This window comes from Thamnophis elegans, chromosome 1 (assembly GCF_009769535.1).
Source record: "Thamnophis elegans isolate rThaEle1 chromosome 1, rThaEle1.pri, whole genome shotgun sequence".
Classification (NCBI taxonomy): domain Eukaryota; kingdom Metazoa; phylum Chordata; class Lepidosauria; order Squamata; family Colubridae; genus Thamnophis; species Thamnophis elegans.
In genome coordinates, this window is record NC_045541.1 from 154,825,169 (window position 1) to 154,839,097 (window position 13,929).

Sequence of the window (13,929 nt, forward strand, 5' to 3'; positions counted from 1 at the left end):
CAAAAAATATTTCAGTTTTAAATCTAAGACAATATTAAGCTATAGGAACTACATATAATCAAATCCAGGGATAAGATGATACCTCTATACCTCAGGGTGTCAATATGTTTTATTTCTCCTCAATGCTAAAAGCTACATTAACACAATATATATTAAATACATGCAAGTGTACTTGGGTTGTACTAGTATAAAAGACAGAAAATTTGACTTACATTAGGTAGACCAAGATAAAGTCATGTATCCTAAATTACAGAATTATATTTAAAACAAGACTACCTGACGGACTTCTAAAGAATAAATTACATCTACATACATAGATTAAAAAAATACAGATTAAATTAGCAGAGACTACACCAAGCCACAGTAACTTGTACAGTATCTTAAATTTCAAAATTACTGCTAAAAGGGTACCTTCCAGGCTTTTAAAGAATTACAAAGTATCTACATCCCATTGGGCATATTCTGTCACCTGAAAATAATGGTGCCTACAGCCTTTATTGACTATGCCAAATATCATAAAAAAGAAATTTATTTCAATTTTTGTTTGTTTCATAAATTTCTCCTTCCCATTTTTTTTAAAAAGGGCAGTAATAAGCTATGCAATTAGGACATGTAAGGTATATTGCTTTATAAATATTGTATGTTTGAATTTACTCATCAAATTGGATCAAGCACAAATCTTATCTTATAGTATATGGAATCTTCTAAACAGAGATATCTGTCTGATTGACAGAACGCTTGCAGCAGGAGGGGAAAGTATGCTTTTAATCATGCTTAATAAAGCTTAGCAGACAATGAGTTCTTCGCCCACTTCTGTCTCTCCAGAGAAAAAAACAACATCATGCTACGTCATCACTGGACTGAGTTGACAAGAACAATGAACACAGAGAAATCAGATCCAAAACAAAGGGAGTCTAAACTCATTTAAGAACTTTCTACAACACATGTATGGAAAACATCATAAACAATTAGCATACAAAGCGTAGCTGGAAATGTATTATACTAAAATGGAACCGGCTTTTCTTCTAAACGAACCTGCCTTTGAATGCCTTTATAACTTTTGCAAGATGTACTACATTTGAATATTGCTAAAATGTGCTTTAGACATATATATATATATATATATATATATATATATATATATATATATATATATATATTTCTTGTTTGTTATTTCATATATGTATGCCTCCTACACACATTTTAAAAACCTATGCAAATAATGGCATCTGCAAAGCTGCTCTCCACCTATAATACCTGTACACATTTCAAAATACATTCTGGACTTGTAGTTTTTAATAGACATAAACTTTACATATATATATTTCACACATACGGGGAGCAGCAGTTTCTACATTTTTGCTTGGTCTTAACCAAGATGATGCCTGATTTCAGCATTTTTATTTCAGATCACCACAGCACTCCTTACCAATTATACACTTTTCTCTTTCAAAAGCAGGCAGGAAGGGGTGGGACGGAAGCAAAAAGCCACCCCAAACTGAAGGCACGCATGTTCCACCTCTGTCACTCTATTCCCTAAACTTCATCGTTTTCCTGCCGGCTGCCCTTACCTGGGCCTGGAAGGTACGGTCTTTTAGTTTATTACTTTTATTAAAGGCTTGCACAGAGCAATAAATCCTCAGTGACAACGCAACGCGCGGTTCCAAACGGTATCAATCCCATGATTAACGAGCAACAACAACAACAACGCAATCAAGGTGAACAATATGATACGATTCTACAGGGGAGAAGAGAAGCCGCCGGCACCACCTACACACAACACACACACACACACGCACACACAGAGAAAAGCAGTGTAAGCTGCCCTGACGTATCAAATTCCCTTAGTGAAGCCGCCCATCAACCCTCTTCTCTCCCAAACGCCAGCTGGGTTAACAAGGTGTGTGTGTGTGGGGGGGGGGGAATCTGGGATTACAATGATACCGACCCCCCCCCAACCCTCTATCCCCACATGCACAAGCAGGTCTCGCTTCTAGGCCCCGAGTTTCCAGGCGGTGGCGGCGGCCTCTACCTTCTCACAGGCCTTGGCGCGACCTCTGCCACCAACCGCAGCGGCTTACCTTTCAGCCCAGGCGAGCCAGGAGGAGAGGCGGCTATCAGAAGAAGGGGGTTGGAAGGACAGCACTGGAGTAGGCCGAGCCGGGCCGAGCCGGCGAAGGGGGCTTCGCCTCAGTTCATTCGCATGGCAGAGACGACGACGACGACAACCACGGCCGCAGAGGCTGGGGCTGCTCCCGCTGCTCCTCCTCGTTGCTCCTGAGGAACCGAGCGCTCATCTCTCCTGCCTGCCTGCCTGCCTCCTTCACTCTTCCTCCAGCTTCTCTTTCTCCCGCGTCCCCTCCCTCCTCCCCGCAAGCCTTTCCTTCTCGCGGCGGCGTCCTCCGGGCTGCCTGCACGCTCAGCCTCCCACGACACCCCGCTTCTTTTCCTCCTCCTCCTCCTTCTCCTCCCGCCCTCCCCCCCCCGCCCCGCGCCGCTCGGCTCGGCTCTTCGGCTCCTGTAGGCAGGCGGACTAACAAGAGAGCGAAGATGGCGCACGCGCAGCGGAGCCACCCTCCCGCGCGCGCGAGGCTGGGGGGGGACGGGACTTGGAGGACACCGGGAGCGAGCTCGGGTTTGGTTTAGTGCGCATGCGTCCGGCATCGAACGCCATCCAACGGAGGCCGGGGGTGTGTGCGCGCGGGACCCGTAACGTTTCTTTTTAACGTTCCTCTGAGCGAGAGGCTGCGTTCTCCGCCTGGCAGCCGAGTCTCTCTCACACACTCTCTCTCTCTCGGGCGGGCAAAAGTCAACTATCAGTCGTTTCTACTATGCTTACTCTTATTCTTACTCCCTACTTTAATATAATGCATTGAGAACCCGGATGCTCAGATCGACGGGGGAGGAAGAAGGAAGAGCTGATGCCTGGCGGATTGGGGGGGAGGAGACCTTTGAGTGATGCCTATGACGTCACTCCGATTTCTTCCTGGGCCTGCAGCTTTCCAGGACTGAGAGAAAGTAGGTCGCGGAGAGCATGAATGAGATGCTATCAGCCTCATCATTTCCATTATTAATGCTGTTGTGTCGGCTTAGCACAAAGAAAACAGCACCCGGAAATTTGCTGTTACATAGGGTGCAAGAACCTTTATAGGCAATTTTTGACGCTTGATCTTAGCCAAAAGGCCAAGAAGCTGCAAGAAAAGACGGACTTAATTAAGAATCAGATCAGTCAGCAGGGGGAGCTTCCTAATGACATCAAAACATCCCCAGAGGTGTGAAACGGGGTTGTAGAATATATTACCCTAATCGTGGTTCAATATTTATATGCATTCTTTAATTTAAAGCTTTCATTTGTGCCCTTAAACTTGCTGATAGAAGATTCCCAATCTTTGTTTATGTAGATGAAATTGGCCTGAAGCATGTACTGAAAACTGTCAAGCTATTATAAAGATAAGTATATGGTTTTATGACTTGCCTGGCTGCACTAAGCACTTTCCGGTCAAAGCAATTGCACAATTGATGCATGTACAGCATGGCTGTACAGCATGGCTGTCAAACTCGCATCATGTTGCCGCCACATGACATTTCGTGACTTTTCCTTTGTGGAGTTGGGATGGGCATGGCCTGCATCAGGCCCATGGGCCACCAGTTTGACACACGAGTACAGTATGGAATTCAAATAGAAAACATCCAATCAAATTTCCTTAGGACCATTGTACCTACTCCAAGATAAATGGCCAATACAACACTGAATCTAAAACAGGACTCAAGCATTGGATCTCATGCCTGGTCTCAAATATTGTTAGCCTGGAGTCTTTATTAAACTCTGGTGATTTACTATCCCTCTTACTTTGCTTAATGTCCATTCATCCAGCAACCAAATTAAGGCTAGTGCTGAAAAAATACTTGTCACCAGACTTCAAATTTAACATGTAGCATCCTTGTTGTCAAATTATAAAAATTTGAGCCTACCTGTATTTATGATCACTCTCCCCCCACAAGCCTTTTGTCATCTTTGCCTGCCTTTCTCCTATACTGGGATCACCCATCCTGGCCATGCATAGAGAGGCATTGCAGAAACATTCTGCAGGGGATAACATCAGGCTGGGGTGCAAGGGCTACTCTAGGTGGTGAAGCTCTTGCAAGGCTGTTTCTACAGTGGCAGAGGCATAAATGAGATTGACCCAGCTAAGCAAGGGGGTGCAGGAGGATATGGGCTCCTAAGCAGGCATTTCTTGCTTTGCCACGGTTCAAGGGCTGCTTGCTGTCACTACTCATGGACTACTTGTGGACTTCTTAGTAAGGTGCAGCTCATGGGCTTCTTGGCATGCAATAGCTCGGGTTTCTAGCAGTTCCAGAGCTGTGCAACACTCAAAATCACATTGCTGAAGCATGGCAAGCAGGACCAGAATCATGATTCTGGAGTTGCTTGCTGCACCACACCTCTGGTTTCTTCATGTGCTATGACTCTGGGCACACCAGTTCAGTGGCTTTTTGCAGAAAGAAAGGCCAGTAGACGGCACATAACTGGTGAGGCATATCCTCAAAACTAACCTGGGAATATTAAAGAAGGGAAGTAACAGCCAGTAAGATAAAAAATATAATTTCTCCATTTCCAGATCTACAGAACTTCATATCTACCTACCTAAATATTTGATTTTCCTCCATTCTTTTCCCTTTCATGTCAAGCAATGTTATGGAGCACAGAAAAGCAGTAAGACATAGTAAACTAAAGAAATAAAAGGCAAAGACAAATTATGTACTGTGTATATAAATTTTATTTCAATTTAGATAGATTTTAATAGGCCTATAACGTTTGACACAAACTATCTTTAGGTTACTGTTCTGACCCCCTCCTCCGTCCAGTAACGAATGCCGAGACAAGCTTAGCTGGAATTCCACAGCACTTTATTAGCAGGAAACATAAATATTGGTGGCTGAAAGCCCAAGCATAAACAAACAGATAAGAACCTTGGCAGCAACTCATTCGACAGAGACAGATAACAGCTTCTCCAATGTTAAGAATGAAGTTGAATCCTGCAAACCAGACTCCTCCCAGAGTCTCTCCTTAAATACAATCTTGAGAGGAGCCTAATTACCACCACCTGGGTCCAATTATCTTTTGTAACTGCATAGCTGTTCTCTCCATCGATCTGCCCGGCATTGCCAGGCATCCAGGACCACCTCCACTGTCACTACTCCAAGGCATGAGCACATTCCCTTCGGCTCTCACCGCTGCTCCATGCCTCAGGCGCCTCCTGGTGACCAACCAGCCTCTCTGCACCCTGCTTGGAGTCGGAACCCTGTCCAGGGTCCTCCACCTCTTCCCGAGCTGACTCATAAGGCCCTGCGCTGCGGAGTCTGTTTGCAGCTCCTGCGGCTCCTGGGCCACAACAGGTTACTATTTATTTTAAATTCTGCCATTCCTTATAAAGCAACGCTTCACTACTGGAATTGTCATGTGGTAGATTTTATCAAAGACATTTTCAAATAAAGCTATAGACCAGATCTTACCATGCCATCTATCTACTGTACTGGAATATCTGGATCTTTCCACTGTTCTCCAGCAACTAATTTGGCTGCTATACAGTATGTAAAACGTAAAGGCTGATTTACTTTGTAATTTCTTATTGTGGCCATAAAATATTTCTAGCAAACCTGCTTTGGAGAGAATTGAATATTTTGTTTATTTTATTTTTAACTGCCTTTATAGGTATGTAACACATTTCTTTAAATATCGTTCCAAAACTCTGATACTTTTATCATATTCCCACCAAAAATGAAAGAATATTCTCTGATTATTTTAGAGGTTTACCAGCAATTTAATGAATATTGAGAAGGTAAGAGATTAATATTGGGGTTTGATGCTACCAATGCAAAGGTTTAAGACATAATTCTTGTATAGTTGTTGATGTAGATGTATTATTGTCTAACTGTTCCTTTAAGTATAAACCCCAGGCTTCTTTTAACTCTGGCAGATTTACCATAAGCTATTTTAAATCTGATTAAAAAAATTGAAATTATACTCTTAGGTTCTATAAAAATAATTAACATTAATTTTTCAAGAGAAGACAATATATATTTGCAATTTCCTTAACTTTTAATCTTATAGTATTGAATTGCCCTGTCACCAAAAAATATATGGCACTTTTAAAAATTGTTCATCCCACCCACCCCCCTAAATTATAAGATTTGGAGCTTTTGTAGAAATCTTTTATTGTATAATCACCCCCCCCCCTGATTTTTATTGTATTGTTTTGTTGTTATAATTTGGGTATGTTATCAATGAACATCTCACCCTACAAATTTGGCACATCACTTATATAAAGTTATTATTAAGTCCTTTAGTTTATAAAGACCTACCAGTGTGAAAAGAGAAGAATTTAAATTCTTACCTCAGACTGAGTATTGTTAGCTATAGAACGTTTTAAAATTGCCTTCTATATAAAGTTAAGGCAGAATAATATTTGTTTCTGCCATTTAGAATTTTATCAGGAATATAGGAATTGTGTGTATGTGTGTATATAAATAGCTATTTCCTTTTTCCAACTGCTGTTATATATTAACTGATCCTATACTGTTCCATTTTATCCCTAAATTCTAACCTCCTGTATACAATATAGTTGTTGCCTATATATATATTTGCTACAATCATTTGATTCTTATTACATCATGTTTCATAACATCATTTTGTTTCATAGCATCCCTACAGCATCTTCTTAAGTAATTTCTCAGAATCTGAGTTAAATGTTAATTTACCTTATGAAAAAGTCTAAAGAAAGAATACAGAGTACTTTGTTCTGTTGAAGGCTTGAATGCAATTCATTCTGTGAAGTAATTTGACATGTCTTAAAAAAACAAAACTTGTCTCCTGCCCAGTTTATTTCCTTCAGCTTGCAGCTTCTATATCTAGTACATTTAGAAACATAATTAAAGTATTCCTTGTGGTTTAAACTTTGCAAGCCTACATTTGAATTCTATGTGCATGTAACCACATCCGTTTCAGACAAATGTAGATCTAGGAAAATATCATTAATTTCATTGCAGTACTATATAATCTATCATGTCATCATTCTTAGCCTTTTCATTCTCAGCCTTCTTATGCAGAGGTTTCTTTGTCTGTTACTATCAATGATTGTCAGAGAGATTTTAATACAGGTAGACCCTAACTTACAACCTTTTGTTTAGTGACCATTCAAAGTTACTGGAAAAAAGCGACATGACCATTTTTCACACAACTGTTGTAGCATCCCCACGGTCACATGATAAACATTTGGGCACTTGGCAACAGGGATGTATTTATAAGTGTTGCAATAGCCCAGGGTCATGTGACCACCATTTACAACCATCTCAACCAGCTTCCAACAATCAAAGTCAATGTGGGAAGCCAGATTCACTTTACATACGCATGATTTACTTAGCAACTGCAGGGATTCACTTAACAACTGTTGCAAAAAAATGTCGTAAAATGGGGCAAAATTCAGTTCACAACTGCATTGCTTAGCAGAGGAAATTCTGGTCTCAATTGTGATTGTAAGTTGAGGAGTACCTATATGATCCATAACATTTTTAGGACTTAAATCATAGCTCTAATTTGCTGTGCGACAAATATCTGATATTTTCTTTGAGAAGACTTGTATATACATATACAAATACATATTCAAATATAAACTGAACTTAGAAATAAAAAAGAATAGAAAAATAAGATTACAAGAAAAAAGAAGGAAGGAAAAAAGGACATAATTAAGAGAAAAGAAATAAAGGTTACTTCCAACCTTCATTTCAAGTATAAACAGATTTAGTTATTTTTCGTCCCCTTTGATATTATAGACATTTATTCTTAACCCTATATTCTATATCTTATCCATAAACAAATCTATAAAACATCTTTTCATTCCTCGTGTCAGCAGAAAATGCGCAACAAGTTATCTGAAGTAAGAACATACCTTCTTTTAACCTATCCCTCTTTAATTACTTTATAAGTAACTGAAGGTGGCAAACATACATAATACTCTTTTCTCCTCCTCCTTTCCCCACAACTGCTCTGTGAGGTGGGTTGGGTTGCAAGAGAGAGATTGGCCCAAAGTAATCCAACCAGCCTTCATGCTCATGGTCTTCTGGTTTTTAGGCCAGTACCTTAACCACTATACCAACTGTTCTTCCCTTTACTTGTTAACAAACTTCGTTGTTGTTAGTTGCTAAGTCATATCCGACCCTTCACGGCCCCATGGACAACGTTCCTCCAGGCCTTCCTGTCCTCTACCATCCTCTGGAGTCCATTTAAACTCACGCCTACTGCTTCGGTGACTCCATTCAGCCACCTCATTCTCTGTTGTCCCCTTCTTCTTTTGCCCTCGATCTTTCCCAGCATTAGGCTCTTCTCCAGTGAGGCCTTCCTTCTCATTTGGTAGCCAAAATATTTGAGCTTCCTCTTCAGGATCTGGCCTTCTAAAGAGCAGTCAGGGTTGATCTCCTCTAGGACTGACCAGTTTGATCGCTTTGCAGTCCAAGGGACTTGCAGGTGTCTTCTCCAGCACCATAGTTCAAAGGCCTCCATTCTTTGGCCCTCATCCTTTCTTATGATGCAACTTTAATTAAATTACTTAAATTTAAAACTTTAATTCAAATATTATCATAGGATTTGATTTGCCTTTGTTCCATTGAACAGAGCTCTTCAAGGCTTTAATAACCTTTCTTGTAAAAAAAAAAATCCAGGTCATTCTCTTTATGTTTTCATTTGTATTTCCTTTTTTAAATTGTAAAACCTCAGTCGGTTTCTTTTGTAGATGTGACCTTTCTTTAGTTGTTCTCTTGGCCTATCACTGGTAAATCTACTTTCAGTATCATCATTATTTTGTTAGTTAAAATTTGTTCTACGCTTATCATTTCTTCAATATCAACTCTTTCAGCATTTTTATTGCTAATAACGTTTTGCAACATATTACAGACTTGTAAAGCTTTGCTCTACCTAAAAACTTTAGTCCCCTCTAGTGTCCAGTTTTTGAAATCATGAAATTGCTTATGTTTGTTCTATTTTGTAAAAATCAAAACATAATTTATTTCCCGCAAAAAGCTGTTTGTCCTTTAGAATTAATTCTATTGGAAAAGTTACAATATTCCAATTTTACTTGCCCTCAATGTCCAAATAAACTCCATTTATAATTTTCTAAGGTCAAATTTTATTTAGCTTTTTGCTGTTTATTTCTGATTCCCTACATTCTTAACTTTATGATTAAAAAAAATTTCAGACAGGATTGAAGACTGATTCACCCAACATTTTCAAGCTTATCATTCCAAATGTTTTGTCTTTAATAGCTTAGAAGTAGTTAATGAGCCGAAAGTGATTAGAACAGGGTGGTTTTTTAAAAAAAAGTTTTTTAATCTTTTAAAAATCTCTATGGTAATGAGCTAATTTTGTCTTCTGGTGCTCAAATCCACAGAAAACTGCTATCCTGCGGTCTCTTGCAAGGAGCAGATATCAGGAGCACATGTGGGCAATCTCCTATCTTCTCTTCATCCAGAAAGGTTCCAAGGAACTGGTCTACCTACTGGTTTCTTGGTCTTAGCTACCGTTATTGACTTTGCTTTTGTTAGTTTGACATACTTCCCCCCAAAGTCCTGTTTCACAAAACTTTAAACCAAGGGTGAAATTCAGCAGGTTCTGACAGGTTCTGGAGAACCGGTAGCAGAAATTTTGAGTAGTTCAGAGAACCGGCAAATACCACCTCTGGCTGGTCCCAGAGTGGGAATGGAATGGGGATTTTGCAGCATCCTTCCCCCGCCACACCCACAGAACAGGTAGTAAAAAAAATGGAATTTCACCAGTGCTTTAAACTGTTTGTTGATTTTCTCAGACATACCTTATAAATCTTCTTTTGTTGAACAAAAACTTGTGGCAAGATGGACGGCAAACAAATTTAATAAATAAATACAGTAAAAGATTATTTCCATCTCAATTTCAGGTCCCATTTAAATTCTTTAAGTAAATGCTTGATAGTACTAAAATCCTCGTTAGAGTGATAACTTAGAGCAGTGATGGTGAACCTTTTCGGCACCAAGTGTCCAAACTGGAATGCGCGAGTATGCATGCCAGCAGCTGGTCTTCGCAGGCACTTGGAGCATCGGAAAACGGCCTGAAAAATGACCAAAAAACAGGCCATTTTACGCCATTTTTTGGGCCAAAACCAGTTGAGAAATGACCTGAAAACAACCCAAAACCAGCTGAAAATTGGCCCGAAATAGCCTGGTTTTTGGCTGGGTTTTTTGGGCCATTTTCAGGCCATTTTTCGAATCAAAAATGGTCTGAAAACACCCTGAAAAACGGCCTTTTCTGGGGCCGTTTTCCAGTATATGGCTCCTGCAGACCAGCTGGCCGGAAACCAGAAGAGCAGCTGGCGACGGTGAGTGTGTCCACAGAGAGGGCTCTGCGTGCCACCTCTGGCACCCGTGCCACAGGTTTGCCATCACGGACTTAGAGGTTATAAATCACACCCTGGCCTCATCTTCTTTTTCTCCACTGAAAGAGGACAATTTATTTATTTTTGGCTCTTTCACATACATTTTGATCCATTTAGTTTGTTGTGAAGTATGTCTCCTGGACATTTTGCATTCATTAATTGCTTTAGAAAGTATTTCAGTGCAGATAAACAGTTCATAATAGCTAAAAAAGCAGGTTGAAGGACAAGCAAGGTATTCAGCACACCATCTTTAAACTAAGCCATGACCTATTTGCAAAATATTATATATGACACAAGGGAAAGCATGTAACCCAGAGAAGCAAGAAGATCAGAAGTGGATGCTGACTACCAGCATGGATGGCTTCAGAAAAGAATTGGACCAATTCATGCAGGTCAAAGGAATCAGTCACTATTAAATTTGATGTCGGGGTGACCACCTGTGAAGGCTACTGTTCAGTAACTAATGGGCCTCCTTGTGCAGTTAGTTGAATCAGAACAGACTCCTGGGCTAGATCAGCCAGAGATGTGATCTAGCCACTACTGCATATGTTCTTAAGAAAGTTTAAGAAGAGTAAGCACGGCTGAACCAGATACTGTCCTATTATAGCAATAGCATTTAGATTTATATACCACTTCATAGTGCTTTACATCCCTCTCTAAGCAGTTTACAGAGTCAGCATATTGTCCCCAACAATGTGGGGCCTCTTTTTACCCACCTTGGAAGAATGGAAGGCTGAGTCAATCTTAAGCCAGTAAGGATCAAAGTGCTGGCAGTCAGCAGAATTAGCCTGCAATGCTGCATTCTAACCACTGCGCCATCATGGCTCATTGACAGAACATCATGGGATGAGAAGGCCAGGAACTGAAGAAACCACAGAGGGAGGGATCTAGTGGGATATGTGAGTGTTTTATCATGAGTTAATGCTCTTCAACATTTTCATAACTAATTTAGAGCAGGGGTATCAAACTCAAGGCCCATGGGCCAGATCTGACCAGTAAAATGCTTACATCTGGCCAATGGGGCTGGCCTGCAAATATCAAGGACCAGCCTGCGGTGTCATTTTCAACCGGTAGAGTGCTGCAGGTGGCCATGGAGCCGAAAACAGGCCTCGCAGAGTTTCCGCACAGCCTGTTTCTGGCCAGCAGAGTGCTGCTGGATGCCGGGGATGCCGAAAACGGGCCACACGGGGCCTTGTGGGACCTCCGTGTGGCCCATTTTTGGCTGGCAGAGTGCTGCAGGAGGCCATGGGCGGCATGAAAAAGAGGCATAGGGGGGCATGCATGGACCCCCCCCATGGCTTGTTGCAGGAGGCCATTCAGGCCAAAAATGGGGTACAGGGGGCCGTCTGTGGGGCCTCCATATCCCATTTTGGCCAGCAAGATGCTGAGGAGACATCTGTCCCATCTCCCCTCCCCACCAGTCCGCAGAGAACTGCAATGCTGATCCAGCCCTGGAAGAAATCCAGTTTGACACCCCTGACTTAGAGGAAGGGGTAGAAGAGATGCTCATTAAGTTTGCCTACAACATAAAGCTGGAGCTGTGGGAGTAAGCCACTTCAGAAGACAGTCTCAATGTGTGAAATATTTTTATAATCTTGAACACTGAATCTTAGCCCACAAAATATAGTTGCAAGAAATGGAGGGTTCTGCAGTTAGGCAGGAAAAATATAGGTGGTGCCTGGCTCAGTAATACTTGTGAGCACTTATGAAAAGAATTTGGGCATCCTAGTAGGCCAGAGATTATATATGACCCAGCTGTGTACTGTAGCTGCCAAAAAGCTAATGTAGTCTTGGACTGTGTCAACAGAGGTAATAATGTTGAGATCATAGGAAATGAGTCTGATTCATGCTGCATTGGTCAGACCACTTTGGGAATACTGCATCCAATTCTGGTCACCACAGTACAAGGGGGATGGTGAGAAGGAGTGCAGAGAAAGCAACAAAGATTGCGGACAGCTAGGAGGCTAGGAAGAATAGTAAAAGAACTGGATATGTTTAGTCTAAAGAGAAGGCTGAGGGGAGACATGATAGTGATCTTCAAATATTTGAAGAGCTGGAACATGATCTTCTGAAGCTCCCAAGGACACAACAAGAATCAATAGATGAAAATAAATTTAATTTCAACTACTTTTGCTATACTTATCAGCCTATGCAAGTGATTTTTTTTCTCGGGTACTAGTCAGTATTGACTGAATTTCACTCTTCTCATGATCAATCAAGTAGTTGTAAGTTGTAAGTTGAAGCACTCACACGACTGACTTAATTTTGCAGCATTAAATGTTTGCTTTACAAACACTTAAGTGAACACGGTGTTTGTAAAGCAAACACTGTAGTCATTATACGAAACCATTGTTAATAATGGCCATTTGTTGCCAGGAACCAGAAATAAATGTTGGTTTCTAGCAAAAAAAAAAAACCTCATAAGTCACAGTCATGTGATCACGGATGTTGCAAATAGCCATAAATGCAACCTGCTTGCAGAGCACTCAAAATGTGATCAAATGACTTGGGGGGAGGGGGAGGCATCAGAACTTCGGATCTGGGTCATAAGTAACTTTTGGGAGGGGAAACATTGTAACCATAAACAGTTGTTAAGCACCAGGTCATAAATTGATGACTACATGCACAGTCTTAACTTTTTAACATTTGTATGCATTGTAATTGTTGCAGTAAATATGCAAGTTGAGTTTATAAAATATTTAGGAGTGGAATCTATATCATGGTTTTATTAGATTGCAGCCTCTATGAACAAATATGTAACATTAAAATAAGTGCAGTTTCTCTTCAGACATGTGATTGTCCCTCTCCTGGGTTTATAGGTAATCCTTGACATCTAACAGCTTGTTTAGTCACTGTATGAAGTTACAGCAGCACTGAAAAAATTGACTTGCAACCGTTCATACACTTGGCAACTGACCATATCTATGACGGTTGCAGTGTCCCAGAGTCATATGATCACCTTTTGTGACCTTCTGACAAGCAAAGTCAATGGGGAAGCCAGATTCCCTTAACAATCATGTTACTAACAATTGCAGTGATTCACTTAAGAACTGTGGCAGGAAAGGTCATAAAATGTGGCAAAACTCACTTAACTATCTTGCTTAGCAACAGAAATTTTGGGCTTCAATTGTGATCTTAAGCTGAGGACTACCTGTATCTGTTAAATACAGCACCAAGTAGGTATTGGCAGAAATAGATGCCTTTGTGAATGTTGACACATAGGAAAGTTAAAAAAGGAGTGCCAGAAATGGAAACATTGACACACACACAAAAAAAGAAATAGGACAAAGTACTTATTTCCTTCTGGGGGGGGGGGGAAGGCCAGGAGAGAAGGAAGTTGGGGAAAAAAGGGAAAAAAAGAGAAGAAGAAAAAAGAAACAGGGTGAAAAAATGGTAAGAGGGCAAATGTAGCAGTAAAATTGGCAACTCTGTTTATCATTCTACTCCTAAGCATGTAATAGAAGTTGTTCTA

The 13,929-nt window shown here is 40.8% G+C and overlaps 1 protein-coding gene across 4 annotated transcripts in view; it reads right to left on the minus strand.

Annotated features, from left to right (window-relative positions):
* PPM1A (protein phosphatase, Mg2+/Mn2+ dependent 1A) overlaps positions 1–2,521 on the minus strand; it is a 36,417-nt gene extending 33,896 nt beyond the window's left edge. Inside the window, exon 1 of one of the 4 annotated variants that reach the window (XM_032235840.1) lies at positions 2,082–2,516. The gene's annotated coding sequence lies outside the window, so the exon portion shown is untranslated. Of the gene's footprint in view, positions 1–2,081 lie in introns of all 4 variants that reach the window. The other 3 variants (XM_032235834.1, XM_032235827.1, XM_032235846.1) reach the window with 3 other exon arrangements.
* Positions 2,522–13,929: the final 11,408 nt, after the last annotated feature.